The sequence below is a fragment of the Triticum aestivum genome, chromosome 3B (assembly GCF_018294505.1).
Source record: "Triticum aestivum cultivar Chinese Spring chromosome 3B, IWGSC CS RefSeq v2.1, whole genome shotgun sequence".
NCBI classification, from domain to species: domain Eukaryota; kingdom Viridiplantae; phylum Streptophyta; class Magnoliopsida; order Poales; family Poaceae; genus Triticum; species Triticum aestivum.
The window spans coordinates 108089156-108100286 of record NC_057801.1 but is presented as its reverse complement, the minus strand read 5'-3'; positions in this window follow the sequence as shown (position 1 = coordinate 108100286).

The window sequence follows — 11131 nt, the reverse complement described above, 5'->3', positions numbered from 1 at the left end:
CTGATGGACCACCTCTTATTGTATGTATGCAGTGCACTGCTGATGTTACTAATGAAGCAGGTGTTGTCTCCCATGGTCGCTCTCTCCGGACCTATTCCAACATCTGTTTTAGGGTATTCGGGATGGATACTCGTGTGCTAGCGCCAACACCTTCTCCCTGGTTCAGTATTGATAGTCTTGGAGAAAACTCGCTCTTCCTTGGACAAAACTATCCAATGATGGTGAAAGGCGGTCCACAGCTGTTGTTGACACAATGTTACTACCGTTTATGAGAAGCAATTGTATCTATACCTCAGACATTGCTATGGTTCCCTACCCTCGCTATCACAATATGCGTCCTATAGGCCGCTTCACCCTGGATGATCAGTCCTGTGTTGGTCTCGAGATTGACAATAACAGGCCTTTCCCAGAGAATCAGTTATGGTTCAAAGAAAGCGTTTCCAACACCAAGGATTGGTTAAGCTGAAGTTCATTTCATCACTTTGTTATTTGTTGTGTGAGAAAAACTTTAGTATTTACTAGAATGTTTTGTTCGAAATAATCTATAATCCAGCATGTATTGTCGTTTTGTGTTGATGACTTGTTGTATATAATCCAACGTATATTATTTTTCTATTTGGATGATAAATGCTGCCGCTTAATTGCTTAACCGAAGCATGGCATCACTACAAAAAAAAGACACATCCGTGATATTTTGGGCCGAACGAATTTTTTTCTATCATACTTATGACACTTCTATGATGATAATTGTGACAAAACCCGGTATCATCATAGATGTGGTGGGCTCCTACTTCTATGACAAAAAATCATGATAGAAAATGAGTGTTTCATCCTAGGCGGGCCGGAGATGCAGCTGCATGACATTCTTTGGGCCGTCCATGACAGAAAAAACCGTGGTAGAAGCGAGGGCGAGGAAATGGGGTGTTCCCGGTTACGGTGGGTGGTCGGGGCCGAGCGATGCACGAAGGTTTGCATGTTTCTCTCGTACACGCACGCGCGTGGGTGTGAGGCATTAAGCTCTAACTAAACCCGAGCGAGGCGTTTGCCTATTGAACCCGAGCGATCACACTGCAGGCTACGTGTTACTGAACCCGAGCGATCGATCGATGGCTGTTAACTGAACCTGATCGAGCGATTCCTTCGCTACTGCTGCTAACTAAAGCCGATCGATGCTGCCTCTAGATGAACAGTGAGCGTTGCAGGGGGTTGGATGAACAGTTCCTAGTGGGGGTGGATGAATAGGACTCTGTGGTGTTGCCTCTGGATGAACAGGACCCCGATCGATCGAGCCGGTTGGGGCTGGATGAACAGGACCCCGTGGAGGGCTGGATGAACAGGACGACCCCGTGGAGGGCTGGATGAACAGTAGACGGTGGAGGGCTGGATGAATAGTAGACGGTGGAGGACTGGACAAACAGGAGCCCGTGGAGATGGCTGGTTGAACAGTAGCCGGTGGAGTAGCGCGCGGTGGAGGCTGGATGAACAGGAGCCCGTGGATGAACAGTCGTAGGTGTTGCTGGAGGAGGCCGACGGTGGATGAACAATAGCCTGTGGAGGCTGGAGGAGGTCGACGGTGGAGATGAACAGTATCTCGTGGAGTCCCGTTTTGTAGTACACCACACCCTCCCGATGAATAGGACCCCCTTTTCGACCGTAGCGCTCCAACACAAGTCCGTTTCCTCCGTTTTGCGGTACGCCACACCCCTCGCAATCAACAGGACCCCGTTTCGACCGTACGAGGTCCAACACAAGTCCGTTTCCTCCGTTTTGCGGTACGCCAGACCCCTCCTGATGAACAGGATCCTGTTTCGAACGCGGTCAGTCGAACACAAGGCCGTTTCCTCCGTTCTGCGGTACACCAGGCCTCGTTTCCATCGGCTATTCCATCCAAGCCGGTTGGCTCCCACGCGTTCCGTTGCCTCCCCATGAACACGATGCATTCCATTGCCTCCCCATGAACACGACGACGCCACAGTTTCTCCGTTCCGACCCAGCCATGTACACGAGCCACTGGCCACTATACGTACGTGACCGTATTTTCTTTCTGGCACACTGGCCACTATACGTACGTGTACATGCTACGTGCACGCCTCTACTATGCCACATGTGCGCCTCTACATCGACCAGTATGTACGCACACGTTTGCAACCATAATGACAATGCTACATACGCTTCAACCAGGTGGGTCCCGACTGTCAGGCACTTCCTTGCGTGCTAAGATGTAGCTGGTGGGTCCCAACAGTCAGGGGGGCGAATCGTTTTTTTTGCTCGGACGCACTTCCTTGCGGGCAAAGATGTAGCTGGTGGGTCCCAGAAGTCAGGGGAAACATTTTTTTCATGAAATAGGGTGGTCCATCCGGTGGGTCCCTGCTGTCAGGCGGATGAATAATTATTTTGCACGTAATAAGGAGGCACTTCCTTACAGCCACCGTGGACCCAACTGTCAGCCTCTCCATGTATAGTACTCTTCCGATGGAAGTCGGTCGTTGAGCACATTGACCACGCCGCGCCGAGAGCACCACGGCGGTGGACGAGGGCGAGGCCTAGGAAGGGGACGACGCGGAGCCGGGGAAGACGCGGCAGTGGATGCCCATGTGGGGAGGAGGACGAGGGTTCGCTGGTTCAGCTGTGGTGTGAGGCTGCCGTCGCCGCAGAATAACATGGGGTGTGAGGGAGTGGAGGGATGGCTTGGCCAGTGGCGGGAGTAGTATGGGGGCGGTGAGGCCTCTGCGGCAGCACAGCCGGCCACGGGAGGCAGGAGCAGGCGGCACAACCGGCGCTGCTTTGGGCGGCTGGAGCAAGAAGACCAGAGGTTGAAGAAGCACTATTGCCATTGGATGGACATCGTACGGTCACTGGAGTATTGACTAAGTTGACAAAGCCCCCCGTCCCCGTCAACTTAGTAGGCCCACAAGTCAGCCTCCCACTATGGTGGGTCCCAGCTAGCAGGGGGATATTTATTTTTTTGTGCGTAATAAGGAGCCACTTCCTTGCGTGCGAAGATATAGCTGGTGGGTCTGACCTGTCAGCGGGGGGTACGTTTTTTTCGCAAAATACAGAGGCCCTTCCCATGGTCCTAGCTGTAAGGTGGAGGAATCATTATTTTGCGAGTAATAAGGAGTCATTTCCTTGCGTGCGGCTGTGGACCCAGCTGTCAGCCTCTCCACATACAGTCCACTTCCGATGGATGTCGTTCATTGACCATGTTAACCAGGCCGTAGCGAGAGCACCAGGGCGGTGGACGATGGCGAGGCCTAGAAAGGGAACGACACGGAGCCAGGGAAGACTCGGCAGTTGTTTCCCACGCAGAGGAGTACGAGGATTTACTGGTTCGTCTATCGTCCCCGGAGAATAACAGCAGGTGTGGGTGAGTAGAGGGATGGCTAGGCCAGCGATGGGAGTACGGTGGGGCGGTGAGGCTAGCGTGGCAGCATAGCCGGTTGCGGGAGGAGGGAGCAGGCAGTCCCGCCGGCGCTTGTTTGAGCGGCTGGATCAAGAAGACGAAAGATTGAAGAAGCACGACAAACGTTGGATGGACATCCAACAGTCACTGCTCTTGTGTGTTGACTAAGTTGACAGGGCGTTGCGTGTGCGTCAACCTTTTTTTAGGAAAGCATACGCGTCAACCTGTAGTAGGCGCACAAGTCAGCCACAAATCTGTGGAAAACAACATACAACCCATCTGCCATTATTTCTAATAATGTACATCCCATTTGCTAATTCTTAAGATTTTTTTGGAGCCCATCTTCTTTTTGTTAGCATTACACCCCATATTGTGGCCACAGTTAAAAAGTATACAAAATTTTGCATATTTCGGTGCAGTCAACTGTTTTTAATCCCGAAATATCGATTCACATTCAAACTATTTTGAAAAATAATTTATATAAATATAGAATCCAAATAAGTGTCCATGTATAAAAATCAATGGAATTTAAAATCTTGTAGTGAAAGAAAATTGAAACTAATTCCCGGTTTGATGTGTTTTAAAAATGTACATCCCATTTCTGGGAAAACCAAATGAAACTGTCCTCGTCTTGAAAGATTTGCAGCCCAGTAGGGCTGATAAAGCAAGTAGGCCTTGTTTGGGCATTTCTTTTAAAAAATAGAACTGGGCTAGCCATTTTCAGCAAGAAAAAAACACAACTAGGCTCATGATGTGGTGAACATAAATAAAACCATGGCTAGACGGGCCACAGCCCCCGCACAGCCCCGTTGTTACCCTGATCCGTCGCTAAAACTAGTACAAATAACAACTGCTTGTTCCTAAAAAAACTGCTTGACCTGCTGGGTCCCTGGTGTCAGCCGCTCGTAGTGTAATTCTGTCGTTTATTGACTACGCTGACAATGGCGTGAGCTCCAGATGTCCAACCATTAGGAGGAACCATATTTTTGGGCTTGTAATATAGAGGCACTTGCTTGCGTACTGCCATGACGCTGGTGGGTCCCTACTGTCATCGTCTCCACATACAGTCATCTCCTTGTTCCTCTCGGTTGTTGACGATGTTGACAACACAAGAGGGCGGCGCACCGCGCATGGCGAGCGAACCAAGGCCGCAAGGCGGAGGACGACGATGAGGCCTTGGACGGAACGGACATGAGCCATGGAAGATGCACCGGTCCAGTCACAGGCGGAGGGGAGTACGAGGGTTGACTGGTTCGGGTGCAGGTGCGTGTTGGGGCTGACGTCGCTGGAGAATAACAGGATGTTTGTGGGAATAAAGGGAGGGACTGGCCAATGTTGGAGGGTACATATGGTAGGGCGGCGGAGGTGCAGCCAACCATGGGAGGTGGGAGCAGGCGGAGCCGACGGGGTGGTTTGGTTTGGGCGGCTGGAGGAAGAAGAAGACAAGAGATAGAAGATACACGACATATGTTGGATGACAATCCAACGGCTGGTAGGCAGAATTGTTTGTTGACTGGCTAGTAAGTCGACACCACCTTGGATAGGCTATTTCCTCGCGGGTCCCAAATGTCAGAATCCAAATCTGTCATGGTCATGCAGCCTTTCGTATGAAAATTTACAGCCATTTGATGTGCTAGTTCGAAATAAGTTTGTGGGTGCTGGTGGGGGCTAATCACTTGGCTTCTGTAATGCATAGTGAGCTCAAGCAGCCGGCAAGAGTGATGTTATTTCCCTTGGTTGGGATTTGTTACAATATTTCACTCTAAATTAAACGAATGACAAGCCATTTGCCTTGTTTCAAAGAAAATATGACAGTCACAGCCGAGTTGAAAAGGGCAAGAACATCTAACTCCAGCTTAAAAACTGTACAAAAGCACGAGGGTTAATTGTTCATCAGGTTTACAAAAAAAACCAGGTTGAAAAGGGAAACAACATCTAACTCCAGCACTGTTTTCGGCAGTCACAGTCAAATGGATCGGTCAGGTCCATAGAATGAACATCCTTGGTCATAAAATTTACTAGATTATGACCACAATATGTTGTAAATAGAAGCCTGACACGTTCAGAAGCTCTTTTGCCCACCTGAAACTCCTTTTTTTGCTCGTCGAGATATCCATCCATCAAAATCATGCTGCTGATAAACTTTGGCCTGATGGACAATAGTAACCTCGCATTCAGCAGGAAGAATGTGACAAATCTAGTGTTTGCATGGTTGGCTACATATCGTTTTAGCGTTATTGTCTTCAATCGAATCTCATGAGAAGTGAGAAAATCCCGATGCTTATGAATCCACCAATTGGTTATAACTTTATTACCCCATCCTTTTGCCTAAATAGACATGAAGATTGAAAACAGTTAAGGTCTAAAAAGAGAGTGTCGAAAGAGCAACAACTGAACGGTTAATTCTAGTACACTATATGAGGGCTTCGAATGTGCGTGAAATTATCACCTCTATATAGAACTTCTCCAGACATGGAAAGCATTGCAGCAAGCCAATAATCTTGTTCAGATCAAAACTATTCATTTGGATATATAAGATCTTGACAGAATCCAGCACCATTGATAGGCCATCCATGAAGAAACTCTTCATTGAGCATAGAACAAAATATTTGTACAAAATATGTACTCCAAGATGATATATAACTTATGCACAGAAATTTAAAATGCAGCTTATGGTTACAAGTGTAGATGATAATATAAAGTACCTGAAGAACTATGGAGCCAAACACCATATTGAAACGAGCACAGAGATCATGTATTACACCCAAGGTTTCCAGTTTAGGCGCACAGAGGATGGTTATTTGCAATGGTGAATAACTAGAATCAAGGATCAACCTTTGAAGTGAAGGGGCATCTTGGATGATGAGGTGCCTTCCCTCAAAAGAAATTCCAATTCTTACAAGGTTAGGCGACTTTATTTGGAGACAACTGATTCTAACTGTAAAAACAAGCACCAAGCACTCCAGGGCAGGGCAACTGGAGTGGATGATGCTGTGCAATGAGGCCTCTGATATACGAACCCGCACAATTGAAAGTTTCTTGAGAAATGGGAGTCTAAGGTTTAGTACCAGCTTGTCTGGTAGGTAGCACATCACAAAGGTGGCGGTGTGGAGAGAGGAGGAAAACCGCGAGATGGACATCGGTGTCCAGGGCACAGGTACATGGCGTTCGGTATGTGGTATGTGATTTCCAGGGGAATAGTAGAACTCAAGCAGCCGTAGTTCTATGAATTTAGGGGATTCCAGCCAGTCGTCCACCACTCAGGGCATGGTATGCTTGCTCAGGTAGCATGACGGGATGCAGAGGCTTTGAACGGAGCCCTGGTGGGAGGAGATGATGGCTCTGGGAATTTTGAAATCATTGAAGAGAGATAGCTGACGACAGTCGAGATTAAGGGGCACGACGCGCTATAGAGGGCGCCACCGAATTGAGAGGACTTGGGTGCGGCAGCAATCCTTGGTGGGGAGAAGCGAGATGATCTCCCCAAGGACGGCGTCTGGGAGATCTCTGATGCGGTCCGGCCGAGATTCTACGAGTTCCTGGGATCTGGTGGGGGCGGGGTCGCCGCTTCTCCCCATGCTACCGGGTGCGGGATCTACAATAGGCGTCGCCGCTGGCGGGAGCCTCATCTTCTTGGCGCTGGGGTCAGCCAACTCCATTTTCCTCGAGGGCGTCGCGTCGCACTCATGGATTTGAGCAGAGGAACGAATGACGAGCCTAGTTGTAGTGCGAGTGAAGAAGAAGGGGAGCTGGGGTTTTTCTTTAATAGTGATGAAGAAGGGGAGCTGGGGTTTTCTGTAGGAGTGAGGTGAGGAATTTGGGGGTACGAGTGGAGCGAGCTTGACGTGAGGTGGCTGGGAGTGAGGAGGAAGAAGAGCACCCAGGTTTTTTGGGGGGCGGTGTGATGGGTGTGGGTAGCGCCGCTCATTCAGTAAATATATGGGCTTTTGAATTGATTTTACTATTTACTAGGGTGGATGGGCTGTTTTGTCTTGGGCCCAGAGAAACAATTACTACTAGTACAATGGAGACACTCTACAGCTACCCAGAAAAACAATTACTACTAGTATAGTGGATACAATACCGCTTCTGGCTCCTCCTAGGTCATTGAAACGTCTCCCTCTACTCAATGCTGTTATACTTTTGTTCACCGACATGCGGGCCATGCAGTGTGCGGGCCCAAATGCCATCCACCAAATTAGAAGGCAGTATGCAGGCGGAGAGTCACCCTGGTCGTAGCGCGGCAGTAACGAGCCGTCGTATCACAAAAACCCACCTCTCTGCGGTCTAAGTTTGATGAACGAAGCGACCATCATTTCACTCTTCGCTGAATCCCCTTCTCCCTCACCGTCTTCAAGAAAGGCAACACTCGCATCTGCCACTGTTCTTCTCTCTCAACGAATGGAAGGTAAGTGGATCCGTGATGTTGGTATATTTTCGTTCAGAGAAAAAAAGAACTTTTGCAAAGCAGTAACCGATCCTCACTGTCTTTTTTGTTTCATTGTCATTGCGATTGTGTTTTCCTTTCAGTGGTCTCCTAGTATTCGTCAGTTTCATGATGGACCAAGGAGAACAGGAAAAGATCTGATATTACTGAAGCAGACACGGGAGGCTGATCCCTATGAGACAGAGAGCTCCAAGAAGATGGAGGCATCCACCGAGCCGACCCCAGATACGCTCATGGACAGTACTACGATGGTCAACGCCCCATTTGAGGTTACAGCCACCGTGTCACTTCAGGAGCAGTTTTCCCCCTTCGAGGATGTGTCCCCCCCGTTGAGCTGCCCAAGGTGATTTTCTTCTTTACCGATCTCGATTGTGGTTTTTCATCTAAGTATGTGGTGATGAATAATGCAAAATTTTATTAGCTTCGACACCATGCTATACATAGTGGTTTAAATAACTTATGTTTCTTATACTGGAAAGTAATTCAGAATTTGTTTCTGTTTTAATTAAAGCCCTGATGCAGACAAGGATTGTGTGGTTGTACATGTCACTCGCTATGAGGCGGATGACCTGAATATACGCTCTGGGAAAACATAGTTCTTAGGCTGTTGGATACTGGAAGCCATTTGCGGTTATACCAATGAAGAGTTGTATTCCAGCCTCACTATTGTCAGGCGTGTTGTCCAGGGTGTACTAAAGCACAAGAAGTTCAAAGATACTCCTTCGTTTGTGAGGCATACTGTTCTTGTCAAGCTTACGCAGGAAGATGACGTGGCATGCCTCCACAAACAAGTTTATGAGTGGCAAGGCCACAAGGTTGTCTTCATGAAGGTTCACAGGATTGAGCTGCTGCCGCACGTCCTCGACGATGTTCATGGCAAGGTTCTTCTTGTGTCCAGCCCAAATTAGATTGAGGCATGAAATAGTTGCCCCAGCTAGTGTTTAATAGTAGTTTGGATTGTGTCTAATTATCTGAACCTTGCCTGTTATCGAGCCCTCTAGGGCTAGTACTCTGTTTGAATCCGTCTATGGGAACTGCTGCTACTTTTGTGTGCCCGTGAATCATGTGATAACCATCATAATTGTTGCCGAAATAGATGCGTCCTCACTAGTTTTTCCATGAATGTGGCATGGTAAGACATAAGTTGTCACAGTTTATCATACGAGTAGTGTGTGTTTGATGCAATAGAGTACTCGTTCGAGAACTGTGCGTCGACGTATACATAAGTACTTGTAAACACTGCTGGTGCTACCCAACTTGTAAGCAGTTGTGAAAAACATGACACATTGGATCAACTCGCTTCAACACTAGGCTATCGACCAGCTAACAATCAACAATCTGCTGTCTGACATATAAGCAACTATGTATCTTGTGACAATGGTTCATGCAGTTAATTGAGGCCACAATGTAAATTCCAAACATTCACACGCTAGTCCAGCGTTCATGTGGAACACTCACATTAAACTCGGCTTCATAAAAAACTTGAAAAGCATAAGTTAAGCAATTTTATACATCTCAATGATTCACAGAACAAAAAAAACATATACTAGTTCACAGCAAAAGACAAAGTTGTGAGAAGGTTTACAAATCAGGAAAAACAAGCAAGGTTTCTTTGAGAAAAGGGCCTCTAGACAGGCTTAAATTTCCTGGAGTTCACTCCCATTTTTTCTTGTTGCCACCATCCAAGGTTAGGTTTCCTCATTCCAGAATAACCAATTACAATTGTGGTCTCAACTGGAATGCTGAACTAAACCATGCAGTGTACTGACCAGCTGAAATTCTTGTGCATTCCACTACATTTAAGAACCACTATTTGCAGAAATAAGAAGACCACTATGCCTCTTGTCTGCGCACCTGTCTAAAAACCATTGTGCAGCCATGCCAGCTAGTCCTCGGTCCATGGATGAACCGGTAGAAATTGCATTCCGAACTAGGATGCAGTTGTTTTCGCTTGTCCCTACACTGCAATCAGGAAGTAAAATGTAAGAATCAGCTTCTTTTAGATTGCATTGGTCATTCTACCTAGTTACTACCAATGTAGGAATACCTGGAACACTGGTGGTTAGAGGACGACAGTTAGGAATAGCCATCTCATTTTGTGTAGTTGTACTAAAACTGAGGTGTGTACTTTTGATTGAGCAGACAAGAAACGATATGGAGACAGACATCCCTGTTTGTGCAAATATGAAATACGGTTATTTAAACAGTGACAGATATTTGCAGTGGCGTATGATTAACCACAACATCTATTGTGTTATAATTGGCACTAGGTTGACAATATGAAAGTGCCCTTAAGTAAGTAGCATCACATCACATCAACACTGCCACTAGATTAACATGCAGAACAATAGCATTAGTATTACTGTCATGAGAGTAGCACATGGTCGGTAAATGTGCTATCAAATTTGTGCAGTTCCACTGGGATGAAGCAATGTTAGCGGTGTGAGATTTAAGTGTAACTGCAAAAACACAATTCATGGGAAATAAAGCAAGACAGAAGCACTTCATAAAATGGTGGTGGCATTGCTTCAATTTATCGACGGCACTAGACCATTACTAATAGTGACATTATGTGGCATTGCTTAATGCTTCATGTGATTTTACATTAATGGTAGCGATCTGGGCATAGGGACAGCAGGGGCATAAAGTGGTGAGGCTGATGTGGTTGCCTAGAGCGGCAAACACTCAGGCAGCATGTCTGCATTTGTCCCATTTTTTATCTCCTCAGCGACATTTTCCTATGTGAGCACAGGAAATCTAGACCCGCTCATTCTCATTTGCGTTGTCCCCCAACACCCATCACTTTCTTTCCTTTTTCAACCAAGAGATAGGTCCACTTCCCCCCACCCTTCTCCATCCACCGTGCTTTCTTCGTCCTTTCAACCAAGAGACCGGTTGGGTAGCCAATATATACTACTTCCCCCGTTTCCTCTTAGAACCAAGTCCTAGATTCATGCTACAGCTTCCCCACTTTCTTCCTTGTTTGAACCAACTCTTAGAGTCGACTGTATGAACTAGCTTTACCTCTAATAATAGTAAAAGTCTAGGTGCCTTTGGAACAACGGACGGAAGTAGAAAAGGATCCACATGAAGCCAAGTGGGAGCTGGGGCAGCCGAGCAAGGCAGGTTTCGAAGGAATATATACCTGAGGGTTGTCGGCATGTGGCAAAGACGGTGTCGGGAGGCTGCATCTTGGTCACAATACCGCAGGGAGGAAGAAGGGGTCAGAGGCCCTCCCGAGCCGGTGCTCTCTCGGAGAGAACGACACGACCGCCGATCAG